Source organism: Anopheles marshallii, chromosome 3 (genome assembly GCF_943734725.1).
Source record: "Anopheles marshallii chromosome 3, idAnoMarsDA_429_01, whole genome shotgun sequence".
NCBI lineage: Eukaryota > Metazoa > Arthropoda > Insecta > Diptera > Culicidae > Anopheles > Anopheles marshallii.
Window position 1 is genome coordinate 42,570,169 of NC_071327.1, and position 14,842 is coordinate 42,585,010.

Consider the following 14,842-nt stretch of genomic DNA (forward strand, 5'->3'; position numbering starts at 1 on the left):
TAACTACGTGAGTGACAAGCGTGGGTGTCGATGCGCGATCGCAAAAGTAACCGTATGAAAGGATGCGTGAGTGGTAGAAAGCAAGCGTAGATACTAAGAGGCGTGATTACTCACGCATCTACTATGCGCTTCTGAGCGAGCCGAGTGCGTCGGAGGTGCGTAGGCACAACAGCAACAAGCGAGCTTAGTATGCGGAATTAAGGATGTTCAAATCCTGAATTTCCCGGAGCTTTTAAGTAAATTATTTTTGCGCCTTAAGGAAGCGGAAGGGATATGTTTTTACTTAACGGAAAGTTAAACATCGCTAAAACAAAATGTATGAAAATGACGACTATGGGTGGAAAATAAATCATAAATCAGTAGCAAGGAGAAATTGAGTGCAGAGAATTATTTTTACCGAAATCGTTCGCATTCCTCGCAAGCCTTCTAATCCAATCGGAACCCTACCCGAGGTAATTTTGGTTGGACACTAGTAGGCGTTCAGGCGGTGGTCACTCTCCTCTCCTTCGCAACCAAGGGGCTCGTTCCGAGCGTTTCGAACTGCTGTGTTCAACATTTGGCAGGGTTCCCCTTCCGTCCGCATAGGCCCCCGCAAGCTTGGGGCAACTAGCTGGAAGGCAGTCGCTGCGAAGCGCGAATCCTGTCGGTGAAGACACCGTAGAGCGGCGACAATCGGCGAGCATTCTTGTTGCTCGGAATCTGGCGGCACCGGGAGACCAGCTACCTTCGCGGCTGGTTGGTGCTCGGCGGAGCCCGGACAACACTTGTCATAGTCTAGGAGGCCCGAATGATACTTTTTGAAGCTTTCTGAGCGAAAACAAATTTTCAATTTTTGAAATTTTTTTACAATTTTCGAAAAAAAATTCAACTCCGGGGCTTAAAAATTGGCCAAAACCGGTATCGGCGAGACCCGAAGCTAGGTACCTGAAATTTTTTGTGATAATCGCAGGTTCCTTGTCATAGTCTAGGAGGCCCGAATGATACTTTTTGAAGCTTTCTGAGCGAAAAAAAAATTTTCAATTTTTGAAATTTTTTAGAATTTTTGAAAAAAAATCAACTCCGGGGCTTAAAAATTGGCCAAAACCGGTATCGGCGAGACCCGAAGCTAGGTACCTGACATTTTTTGTGATAATCGCAGGTTCCTTTTCATAGTCTAGGAGGCCCGAATGATACTTTTTGAAGCTTTCTGAGCGAAAAAAAAATTTCAATTTTTGAAATTTTTTAGAATTTTTGAAAAAAAATCAACTCCGGGGCTTTAAAATTGGCCAAAACCGGTATCGGCGAGACCCGGAGCTAGGTACCTGAATATTTTTGTGATAATCGCAGGTTCCTTGTCATAGTATAGGAGGCCCGAATGATGCTTTTTGAAGCTTTCTGAGCGAAAAAAAAAATTTCAATTTTTGAAATTTTTTAGAATTTTTGAAAAAAATTCAACTCCGGGGCTTAAAAATTGGCCAAAACCGGTATCGGCGAGACCCGGAGCTAGGTACCTGAAATTTTTTGTGATAATCGCAGGTTTCTTGTCATAGTCTAGGAGGCCCGAATGATACTTTTTGAAGCTTTCTGAGCGAAAAAAAAAGTTTCAATTTTTGAAATTTTTTAGAATTTTTGAAAAAAAATTCAACTCCGGGGCTTAAAAATTGGCCAAAACCGGTATCGGCGAGACCCGGAGCTAGGTACCTGAAATTTGTTGTAATAATCGCAGGTTCCTTGTCATAGTCTAGGAGGCCCGAATAATACTTTTTGAAGCTTTCTGAGCGAAAAAAAAAGTTTCAATTCTTGAAATTTTTTAGAATTTTTGAAAAAAAATTCAACTCCGGGGCTTAAAAATTGGCCAAAACCGGTATCGGCGAGACCCGGAGCTAGGTCTCTGAAATTTTTTGTGATAATCGCAGGTTCCTTGTCATAGTCTAGGAGGCCCGAATGATACTTTTTGAAGCTTTCTGAGCGAAAAAAAAATTTTCAATTTTTGAAATTTTTTAGAATTTTTGAAAAAAATTCAACTCCGGTACTTAAAAATTGGCCAAAAGCAGTATCGGCGAGACCCGGAGCTAGGTACCTGAAATTTTTTGTGATAATCGCAGGTTTCTTGTCATAGTCTAGGAGGCCCGAATGATACTTTTTGAAGCTTTCTGAGCGAAAAAAAAAATTTCAATTTTTGAAATATTTTTAGAATTTTTGAAAAAAATTCAACTCCGGGGCTTAAAAATTGGCCAAAACCGGTATCGGCGAGACCCGGAGCTAGGTACCTGAAATTTTTTGTGATAATCGCAGGTTTCTTGTCATAGTCTAGGAGGCCCGAATGATACTTTTTGAAGCTATCTGAGCGAAAAAAAAATTTCAATTTTTGAAATTTTTTAGAATTTTTGAAAAAAAATCAACTCCGGGGCTTAAAAATTGGCCAAAACCGGTATCAGCGAGACCCGGAGCTAGGTACCTGAAATTTTTTGTGATAATCGCAGGTTCCTTGTCATAGTCTAGGAGGCCCGAATGATACTTTTTGAAGCTTTCTGAGCGAAAAAAAAATTTCAATTTTTGAAATTTTTTAGAATTTTTGAAAAAAATTCAACTCCGTGGCTTAAAAATTGGCCAAAACCGGTATCGGCGAGACCCGGAGCTAGGTACCTGAAATTTTTTGTGATAATCGCAGGTTCCTTGTCATAGTCTAGGAGGCCCGAATGATACTTTTTGAAGCTTTCTGGGCGAAAACAAAATTTTCAATTTTTGAAATTGTTTAGAATTTTTGAAAAAAATTCAACTCCGGGGCTTAAAAATTGGCCAAAACCGGTATCGGCGAGACCCGGAGCTAGGTACCTGACATTTTTTGTGATAATCGCAGGTTCCTTGTCATAGTCTAGGAGGCCCAAATGATACTTTTTGAAGCTTTCTGAGCGAAAAAAAAATTTTCAATTTTTGAAATTTTTTAGAATTTTCGAAAAAAAATCAACTACGGGGCTTAAAAATTGGCCAAAACCGGTATCGGCGAGACCCGGAGCTAGGTACCTGAATATTTTTGTGATAATCGCAGGTTCCTTGTCATAGTCTAGGAGGCCCGAATGATGCTTTTTGAAGCTTTCTGAGCGAAAAAAAAAATTTCAATTTTTGAAATTTTTTAGAATTTTTGAAAAAAATTCAACTCCGGGGCTTAAAAATTGGCCAAAACCGGTATCGGCGAGACCCGGAGCTAGGTACCTGAAATTTGTTGTGATAATCGCAGGTTTCTTGTCATAGTCTAGGAGGCCCGAATGATACTTTTTGAAGCTTTCTGAGCGAAAAAAAAAGTTTCAATTTTTGAAATTTTTTAGAATTTTTGAAAAAAAATTCAACTCCGGGGCTTAAAAATTGGCCAAAACCGGTATCGGCGAGACCCGGAGCTAGGTACCTGAAATTTGTTGTGATAATCGCAGGTTCCTTGTCATAGTCTAGGAGGCCCAAATGATACTTTTTGAAGCTTTCCGAGCGAAAACAAAATTTTCAATTTTTGAAATTTTTTAGAATTTTTGAAAAAAATTCAACTCCGGGGCTTAAAAATTGGCCAAAACCGGTATCGGCGAGACCCGGAGCTAGGTACCTGAAATTTTTTGTGATAATCGCAGGTTCCTTGTCATAGTCTAGGAGGCCCGAATGATACTTTTTGAAGCTTTCTGAGCGAAAAAAAAATTTTCAATTTTTGAAATTTTTTAGAATTTTCGAAAAAAATCAACTACGGGGCTTAAAAATTGGCCAAAACCGGTATCGGCGAGACCCGGAGCTAGGTACCTGAATATTTTTGTGATAATCGCAGGTTCCTTGTCATAGTCTAGGAGGCCCGAATGATGCTTTTTGAAGCTTTCTGAGCGAAAAAAAAATTTCAATTTTTTGAAATTTTTTAGAATTTTTGAAAAAAATTCAACTCCGGGGCTTAAAAATTGGCCAAAACCGGTATCGGCGAGACCCGGAGCTAGGTACCTGAAATTTTTTGTGATAATCGCAGGTTCCTTGTCATAGTCTAGGAGGCCCGAATGATACTTTTTGAAGCTTTCTGAGCGAAAAAAAAAATTTCAATTTTAGAAATTTTTTTGAATTTTTGAAAAAAATTCAACTCCGGTACTTAAAAATTGGCCAAAACCAGTATCGGCGAGACCCGGAGCTAGGTACCTGAAATTTTTTGTGATAATCGCAGGTTTCTTGTCATAGTCTAGGAGGCCCGAATGATACTTTTTAAAGCTTTCTGAGTGAAAAAAAAATTTTCAATTTTTGAAGTTTTTTAGAATTTTTGAAAAAAAATTCAACTCCGGGGCTTAAAAATTGGCCAAAACCGGTATCGGCGAGACCCGGAGCTAGGTACCTGAAATTTTTTGTGATAATCGCAGGTTCCTTGTCATAGTCTAGGAGGCCCGAATGATACTTTTTGAAGCTTTCTGAGCGAAAAAAAAATTTTCAATTTTTAAAATTTTTTAGAATTTTAGAAAAAAATTTAACTCCGGGGCTTAAAAATTGGCCAAAACCGGTATCGGCGAGACCCGGAGCTAGGTACCTGAAATTTTTTGTGATAATCGCAGGTTCCTTGTCATAGTCTAGGAGGCCCGAATGATACTTTTTGAAGCTTTCTGAGCGAAAAAAAAATTTTCAATTTTTGAAATTTTTTAGAATTTTTGAAAAAAAATTCAACTCCGGGGCTTAAAAATTGGCCAAAACCGGTATCGGCGAGACCCGGAGCTAGGTACCTGAAATTTGTTGTGATAATCGCAGGTTCCTTGTCATAGTCTAGGAGGCCCGAATGATACTTTTTGAAACTTTCTGAGCAAAAAAAAAATTTTCAATTTTTTGAAATTTTTTAGAATTTTTGAAAAAAATTCAACTCCGGTACTTAAAAATTGGCCAAAACCAGTATCGGCGAGACCCGGAGCTAGGTACCTGAAATTTTTTGTGATAATCGCAGGTTTCTTGTCATAGTCTAGGAGGCCCGAATGATACTTTTTAAAGCTTTCTGAGTGAAAAAAAAATTTTCAATTTTTGAAATTTTTTAGAATTTTTGAAAAAAAATTCAACTCCGGGGCTTAAAAATTGGCCAAAACCGGTATCGGCGAGACCCGGAGCTAGGTACCTGAAATTTGTTGTGATAATCGCAGGTTCCTTGTCATAGTCTAGGAGGCCCGAATGATACTTTTTGAAGCTTTCTGAGCGAAAACAAAATTTTCAATTTTTGAAATTGTTTAGAATTTTCGAAAAAAATTCAACTCCGGGGCTTAAAAATTGGCCAAAACCGGTATCGGCGAGACCCGGAGCTAGGTACCTGAAATTTTTTGTGATAATCGCAGGTTCCTTGTCATAGTCTAGGAGGCCCAAATGATACTTTTTGAAGCTTTCCGAGCGAAAACAAAATTTTCTATATTTGAAATTTTTTAGAATTTTTGAAAAAAATTCAACTCCGGGGCTTAAAAATTGGCCAAAACCGGTATCGGCGAGACCCGGAGCTAGGTACCTGAAATTTTTTGTGATAATCGCAGGTTCCTTGACATAGTCTAGGAGGCCCGAATGATACTTTTTGAAGCTTTCTGAGCGAAAAAAAAATTTTCAATTTTTGAAATTTTTTAGAATTTTCGAAAAAAATCAACTACGGGGCTTAAAAATTGGCCAAAACCGGTATCGGCGAGACCCGGAGCTAGGTACCTGAAATTTGTTGTGATAATCGCAGGTTCCTTGTCATAGTCTAGGAGGCCCGAATGATGCTTTTTGAAGCTTTCTGAGCAAAAAAAAAATTTTCAATTTTTGAAATTTTTTAGAATTTTTGAAAAAAAATTCAACTCCGGGGCTTAAAAATTGGCCAAAACCGGTATCGGCGAGACCCGGAGCTAGGTACGTGAATATTTTTGTGATAATCGCAGGTTCCTTGTCATAGTCTAGGAGGCCCGAATGATGCTTTTTGAAGCTTTCTGAGCGAAAAAAAAATTTCAATTTTTTGAAATTTTTTAGAATTTTTGAAAAAAATTCAACTCCGGGGCTTAAAAATTGGCCAAAACCGGTATCGGCGAGACCCGGAGCTAGGTACCTGAAATTTTTTGTGATAATCGCAGGTTCCTTGTCATAGTCTAGGAGGCCCGAATGATACTTTTTGAAGCTTTCTGAGCGAAAAAAAAAATTTCAATTTTAGAAATTTTTTGGAATTTTTGAAAAAAATTCAACTCCGGTACTTAAAAATTGGCCAAAACCAGTATCGGCGAGACCCGGAGCTAGGTACCTGAAATTTTTTGTGATAATCGCAGGTTTCTTGTCATAGTCTAGGAGGCCCGAATGATACTTTTTAAAGCTTTCTGAGTGAAAAAAAAATTTTCAATTTTTGAAGTTTTTTAGAATTTTTGAAAAAAAATTCAACTCCGGGGCTTAAAAATTGGCCAAAACCGGTATCGGCGAGACCCGGAGCTAGGTACCTGAAATTTTTTGTGATAATCGCAGGTTCCTTGTCATAGTCTAGGAGGCCCGAATGATACTTTTTGAAGCTTTCTGAGCGAAAAAAAAATTTTCAATTTTTAAAATTTTTTAGAATTTTAGAAAAAAATTTAACTCCGGGGCTTAAAAATTGGCCAAAACCGGTATCGGCGAGACCCGGAGCTAGGTACCTGAAATTTTTTGTGATAATCGCAGGTTCCTTGTCATAGTCTAGGAGGCCCGAATGATACTTTTTGAAGCTTTCTGAGCGAAAAAAAAATTTTCAATTTTTGAAATTTTTTAGAATTTTTGAAAAAAAATTCAACTCCGGGGCTTAAAAATTGGCCAAAACCGGTATCGGCGAGACCCGGAGCTAGGTACCTGAAATTTGTTGTGATAATCGCAGGTTCCTTGTCATAGTCTAGGAGGCCCGAATGATACTTTTTGAAACTTTCTGAGCAAAAAAAAAATTTTCAATTTTTTGAAATTTTTTAGAATTTTTGAAAAAAATTCAACTCCGGTACTTAAAAATTGGCCAAAACCAGTATCGGCGAGACCCGGAGCTAGGTACCTGAAATTTTTTGTGATAATCGCAGGTTTCTTGTCATAGTCTAGGAGGCCCGAATGATACTTTTTAAAGCTTTCTGAGTGAAAAAAAAATTTTCAATTTTTGAAATTTTTTAGAATTTTTGAAAAAAAATTCAACTCCGGGGCTTAAAAATTGGCCAAAACCGGTATCGGCGAGACCCGGAGCTAGGTACCTGAAATTTGTTGTGATAATCGCAGGTTCCTTGTCATAGTCTAGGAGGCCCGAATGATACTTTTTGAAGCTTTCTGAGCGAAAACAAAATTTTCAATTTTTGAAATTGTTTAGAATTTTCGAAAAAAATTCAACTCCGGGGCTTAAAAATTGGCCAAAACCGGTATCGGCGAGACCCGGAGCTAGGTACCTGAAATTTTTTGTGATAATCGCAGGTTCCTTGTCATAGTCTAGGAGGCCCAAATGATACTTTTTGAAGCTTTCCGAGCGAAAACAAAATTTTCTATTTTTGAAATTTTTTAGAATTTTTGAAAAAAATTCAACTCCGGGGCTTAAAAATTGGCCAAAACCGGTATCGGCGAGACCCGGAGCTAGGTACCTGAAATTTTTTGTGATAATCGCAGGTTCCTTGACATAGTCTAGGAGGCCCGAATGATACTTTTTGAAGCTTTCTGAGCGAAAAAAAAATTTTCAATTTTTGAAATTTTTTAGAATTTTCGAAAAAAATCAACTACGGGGCTTAAAAATTGGCCAAAACCGGTATCGGCGAGACCCGGAGCTAGGTACCTGAAATTTGTTGTGATAATCGCAGGTTCCTTGTCATAGTCTAGGAGGCCCGAATGATGCTTTTTGAAGCTTTCTGAGCAAAAAAAAAATTTTCAATTTTTGAAATTTTTTAGAATTTTTGAAAAAAAATTCAACTCCGGGGCTTAAAAATTGGCCAAAACCGGTATCGGCGAGACCCGGAGCTAGGTACGTGAAAATTTTTGTGATAATCGCAGGTTCCTTGTCATAGTCTAGGAGGCCCGAATGATACTTTTTGAAGCTTTCTGAGCGAAAAAAAAAGTTTCAATTTTTGAAATTTTTTAGAATTTTAGAAAAAAATTCAACTCCGGGGCTTAAAAATTGGCCAAAACCGGTATCGGCGAGACTCGGAGCTAGGTCTCTGAAATTTTTTGTGATAATCGCAGGTTCCTTGTCATAGTCTAGGAGGCCCGAATGATACTTTTTGAAGCTTTCTGAGCGAAAACAAAATTTTCAATTTTTGAAATTGTTTAGAATTTTTGAAAAAAATTCAACTCCGGGGCTTAAAAATTGGCCAAAACCGGTATCGGCGAGACCCGGAGCTAGGTACCTGAAATTTTTTGTGATAATCGCAGGTTCCTTGTCATAGTCTAGGAGGCCCAAATGATACTTTTTGAAGCTTTCTGAGCGAAAAAAAAAATTTTCAATTTTTTAAAATTTTTTAGAATTTTCGAAAAAAATTCAACTCCGGGGCTTAAAAATTGGCCAAAACCGGTATCGGCGAGACCCGGAGCTAGGTACCTGAAATTTTTTGTGATAATCGCAGGTTCCTTGTCATAGTCTAGGAGGCCCGAATGATACTTTTTGAAGCTTTCTGAGCAAAAAAAAAATTTTCTATTTTTGAAATTTTTTAGAATTTTCGAAAAAAATTCAACTCCGGGGCTTAAAAATTGGCCAAAACCGGTATCGGCGAGACCCGGAGCTAGGTACCTGACATTTATTGTGATAATCGCAGGTTCCTTGTCATAGTCTAGGAGGCCCGAATGATACTTTTTGAAGCTTTCTGAGCGAAAACAAAATTTTCAATTTTTGAAATTTTTTAGAATTTTCGAAAAAAATTTAACTCCGGGGCTTAAAAATTGGCCAAAACCGGTATCGGCGAGACCCGGAGCTAGGTACCTGAAATTTTTTGTGATAATCGCAGGTTCCTTGTCATAGTCTAGGAGGCCCGAATGATACTTTTTGAAGCTTTCTGAGCGAAAAAAAAATTTTCAATTTTTGAAATTTTTTAGACTTTTTGAAAAAAATTCAACTCCGGGGCTAAAAAATTGGCCAAAACCGGTACGGCGAGACCCGAAGCTAGGTACCTGAAATTTTTTGTGATAATCGCAGGTTCCTTGTCATAGTCTAGGAGGCCCGAATGATACTTTTTGAAGCTTTCTGAGCGAAAAAAAAATTTTCAATTTTTGAAATTTTTTAGAATTTTCGAAAAAAATTCAACTCCGGGGCTTAAAAATTGGCCAAAACCGGTATCGGCGAGACCCGGAGCTAGGTACCTGACATTTTTTGTGATAATCGCAGGTTCCTTGTCATAGTCTAGGAGGCCCGAATGATACTTTTTGAAGCTTTCTGAGCGAAAAAAAAATTTCAATTTTTGAAATTTTTTAGAATTTTTGAAAAAAATTCAACTCCGGGGCTTAAACATTGGCCAAAACCGGTATCGGCGAGACCCGGAGCTAGGTACCTGAAATTTTTTGTGATAATCGCAGGTTTCTTGTCATAGTCTAGGAGGCCCGAATGATACTTTTTGAAGCTTTCTGAGCGAAAAAAAAAAATTTCAATTTTTGAAATTTTTTAGAATTTTTGAAAAAAAATTCAACTCCGGGGCTTAAAAATTGGCCAAAACCGGTATCGGCGAGACCCGGAGCTAGTTACCTGACATATTTTGTGATAATCGCAGGTTCTTTGTCATAGTCTAGAAGGCCCGAATGATACTTTTTGAAGCTTTCTGAGCGAAAAAAAAATTTTCAATTTTTGAAATTTTTTAGAATTTTCGAAAAAAATTCAACTCCGGGGCTTAAAAATTGGCCAAAACCGGTATCGGCGAGACCCGGAGCTAGGTACCTGAAATTTTTTGTGATAATCGCAGGTTTCTTGTCATAGTCTAGGAGGCCCGAATGATACTTTTTGAAGCTTTCTGAACGAAAAAAATTTTTTTCAATTTTTGAAATGTTTTAGAATTTTTGAAAAAAATTCAACTCCGGGGCTTAAAAATTGGCCAAAACCGGTATCGGCGAGACCCGGAGCTAGGTACCTGAAATTTTTTGTGATAATCGCAGGTTCCTTGTCATAGTCTAGGAGGCCCGAATGATACTTTTTGAAGCTTTCTGAGCGAAAACAAATTTTCAATTTTTGAAATTTTTTTACAATTTTCGAAAAAAACTTCAACTCCGGGGCTTAAAAATTGGCCAAAACCGGTATCGGCGAGACCCGAAGCTAGGTACCTGAAATTTTTTGTGATAATCGCAGGTTCCTTGTCATAGTCTAGGAGGCCCGAATGATACTTTTTGAAGCTTTCTGAGCAAACAAAAAATTTTCAATTTTTGAAATTTTTTAGAATTTTTGAAAAAAATTCAACTCCGGGGCTTAAAAATTGGCCAAAACCGGTATCGGCGAGACCCGAAGCTAGGTACCTGACATTTTTTGTGATAATCGCAGGTTCCTTTTCATAGTCTAGGAGGCCCGAATGATACTTTTTGAAGCTTTCTGAGCGAAAAAAAAATTTCAATTTTTGAAATTTTTTAGAATTTTTGAAAAAAAATCAACTCCGGGGCTTTAAAATTGGCCAAAACCGGTATCGGCGAGACCCGGAGCTAGGTACCTGAAATTTTTTGTGATAATCGCAGGTTCCTTGTCATAGTCTAGGAGGCCCGAATGATACTTTTTGAAGCTTTCTGAGCGAAAAAAAAATTTCAATTTTTGAAATTTTTTAGACTTTTTGAAAAAAATTCAACTCCGTGGCTTAAAAATTGGCCAAAACCGGTATCGGCGAGACCCGGAGCTAGGTACCTGAAATTTTTTGTGATAATCGCAGGTTCCTTGTCATAGTCTAGGAGGCCCGAATGATACTTTTTGAAGCTTTCTGGGCGAAAAAAAAATTTTCAATTTTTGAAATTTTTTAGAATTTTTGAAAAAAATTCAACTCCGGGGCTTAAAAATTGGCCAAAACCGGTATCGGCGAGACCCGGAGCTAGGTACCTGACATTTTTTGTGATAATCGCAGGTTCCTTGTCATAGTCTAGGAGGCCCAAATGATACTTTTTGAAGCTTTCTGAGCGAAAAAAAAAATTTTCAATTTTTTAAAATTTTTTAGAATTTTCGAAAAAAATTCAACTCCGGGGCTTAAAAATTGGCCAAAACCGGTATCGGCGAGACCCGGAGCTAGGTACCTGACATTTTTTGTGATAATCGCAGGTTCCTTGTCATAGTCTAGGAGGCCCGAATGATACTTTTTGAAGCTTTCTGAGCAAAAAAAAAATTTTCTATTTTTGAAATTTTTTAGAATTTTCGAAAAAAATTCAACTCCGGGGCTTAAAAATTGGCCAAAACCGGTATCGGCGAGACCCGGAGCTAGGTACCTGAAATTTGTTGTGATAATCGCAGGTTCCTTGTCATAGTCTAGGAGGCCCGAATGATACTTTTTGAAACTTTCTGAGCAAAAAAAAAATTTTCAATTTTTTGAAATTTTTTAGAATTTTTGAAAAAAATTCAACTCCGGTACTTAAAAATTGGCCAAAACCAGTATCGGCGAGACCCGGAGCTAGGTACCTGAAATTTTTTGTGATAATCGCAGGTTTCTTGTCATAGTCTAGGAGGCCCGAATGATACTTTTTAAAGCTTTCTGAGTGAAAAAAAAATTTTCAATTTTTGAAATTTTTTAGAATTTTCGAAAAAAAATCAACTCCGGGGCTTAAAAATTGGCCAAAACCGGTATCGGCGAGACCCGGAGCTAGGTACCTGACATTTTTTGTGATAATCGCAGGTTCCTTGTCATGGTCTAGAAGGCCCGAATGATACTTTTTGAAGCTTTCCGAGCGAAAAAAAAAATTTTCAGAATTTTCGAAAAAAAATCAACTCCGGGGCTTAAAAATTGGCCAAAACCGGTATCGGCCAGACCCGGAGCTAGGTACCTGAAATTTTTTGTGATAATCGCAGGTTTCTTGTCATAGTCTAGGAGGCCCGAATGATACTTTTTGAAGCTTTCTGAGCGAAAAAAAAATTTTCAATTTTTGAAATTTTTTAGAATTTTCGAAAAAAATTCAACTCCGGGGCTTAAAAATTGGCCAAAACCGGTATCGGCGAGACCCGCAGCAAGGTAACTGACATTTTTTGTGATAATCGCAGGTTCCTTGTCATAGTCTAGGAGGCCCGAATGATACTTTTTGAAGCTTTCTGAGCAAAAAAAAAATTTTCAATTTTTGAAATTTTTTAGAATTTTCGAAAAAAATTCAACTCCGGGGCTTAAAAATTGGCCAAAACCGGTATCGGCGAGACCCGGAGCTAGGTACCTGACATTTATTGTGATAATCGCAGGTTCCTTGTCATAGTCTAGGAGGCCCGAATGATACTTTTTGAAGCTTTCTGAGCGAAAAAAAAATTTTCAATTTTTGAAATTTTTTAGAATTTTCGAAAAAAAATCATCTCCGGGGCTTTAAAATTGGCCAAAACCGGTATCGGCGAGACCCGGAGCTAGGTACCTGAAATTTTTTGTGATAATCGCAGGTTCCTTGTCATAGTCTAGGAGGCCCGAATGATATTTTTTGAAGCTTTCTGAGCGAAAAAAAAATTTTCAATTTTTGAAATTTTTTAGAATTTTTGAAAAAAAATTCAACTCCGGGGCTTAAAAATTGGCCAAAACCGGTATCGGCGAGACCCGGAGCTAGGTACCTGAAATTTTTTGTGATAATCGCAGGTTCCTTGTCATAGTCTAGGAGGCCCGAATGATACTTTTTGAAGCTTTCCGAGCGAAAAAAAAATTTTCAATTTTTAAAATTTTTCAGAATTTTCGAAAAAAAATCAACTCCGGGGCTTAAAAATTGGCCAAAACCGGTATCGGCGAGACCCGGAGCTAGGTACCTGAAATTTTTTGTGATAATCGCAGGTTCCTTGTCATAGTCTAGGAGGCCCGAATGATACTTTTTGAAGCTTTCCGAGCGAAAAAAAAATTTTCAATTTTTAAAATTTTTCAGAATTTTCGAAAAAAAATCAACTCCGGGGCTTAAAAATTGGCCAAAACCGGTATCGGCGAGACCCGGAGCTAGGTACCTGAAATTTTTTGTGATAATCGCAGGTTTCTTGTCATAGTCTAGGAGGCCCGAATGATACTTTTTGAAGCTTTCTGAGCGAAAAAAAAAAAATTCAATTTTTGAAATTTTTTAGAATTTTTGAAAAAAAATTCAACTCCGGGGCTTAAAAATTGGCCAAAACCGGTATCGGCGAGACCCGGAGCTAGGTACCTGACATTTTTTGTGATAATCGCAGGTTCCTTGTCATAGTCTAGGAGGCCCGAATGATACTTTTTGAAGCTTTCTAAGCAAAAAAAAAAATTTTCAATTTTTGAAATTTTTTAGAATTTTTGAAAAAAATTCAACTCCGGGGCTTAAAAATTGGCCAAAACCGGTATCGGCGAGACCCGGAGCTAGGTACCTGACATTTATTGTGATAATCGCAGGTTCCTTGTCATAGTCTAGGAGGCCCGAATGATACTTTTTGAAGCTTTCTGAGCGAAAACAAAATTTTCAATTTTTGAAATTTTTTAGAATTTTCGAAAAAAATTTAACTCCGGGGCTTAAAAATTGGCCAAAACCGGTATCGGCGAGACCCGGAGCTAGGTACCTGAAATTTTTTGTGATAATCGCAGGTTCCTTGTCATAGTCTAGGAGGCCCGAATGATACTTTTTGAAGCTTTCTGAGCGAAAAAAAAATTTTCAATTTTTGAAATTTTTTAGAATTTTTGAAAAAAAATCAACTCCGGGGCTTAAAAATTGGCCAAAACCGGTATCGGCGAGACCCGGAGCTAGGTACCTGACATTTTTTGTGATAATCGCAGGTTCCTTGTCATAGTCTAGGAGGCCCGAATGATACTTTTTGAAGCTTTCTGAGCGAAAAAAAAATTTTCAATTTTTGAAATTTTTTAGACTTTTTGAAAAAAATTCAACTCCGGGGCTTAAAAATTGGCCAAAACCGGTACGGCGAGACCCGAAGCTAGGTACCTGAAATTTTTTGTGATAATCGCAGGTTCCTTGTCATAGTCTAGGAGGCCCGAATGATACTTTTTGAAGCTTTCTGAGCGAAAAAAAAAATTTCAATTTTTGAAATTTTTTAGAATTTTCGAAAAAAATTCAACTCCGGGGCTTAAAAATTGGCCAAAACCGGTATCGGCGAGACCCGGAGCTAGGTACCTGACATTTTATGTGATAATCGCAGGTTCCTTGTCATAGTCTAGGAGGCCCGAATGATACTTTTTGAAGCTTTCTGAGCGAAAAAAAAATTTCAATTTTTGAAATTTTTTAGAATTTTTGAAAAAAATTCAACTCCGGGGCTTAAAAATTGGCCAAAACCGGTATCGGCGAGACCCGGAGCTAGGTACCTGAAATTTTTTGTGATAATCGCAGGTTCCTTGTCATAGTCTAGGAGGCCCGAATGATACTTTTTGAAGCTTTCTGAGCGAAAAAAAAAATTTCAATTTTTGAAATTTTTTAGAATTTTTGAAAAAAAATTCAACTCCGGGGCTTAAAAATTGGCCAAAACCGGTATCGGCGAGACCCGGAGCTAGTTACCTGACATATTTTGTGATAATCGCAGGTTCTTTGTCATAGTCTAGAAGGCCCGAATGATACTTTTTGAAGCTTTCTGAGCAAAAAAAAAAAATTTTCAATTTTTGAAATTTTTTAGAATTTTCGAAAAAAATTCAACTCCGGGGCTTAAAAATTGGCTAAAACCGGTATCGGCGAGACCCGGAGCTAGGTACCTGACATTTATTGTGATAATCGCAGGTTCCTTGTCATAGTCTAGGAGTCCCGAATGATCCTTTTTGAAGCTTTCTGAGCGAAAAAAAAATTTTCAATTTTTGAAATTTTTTAGAATTTT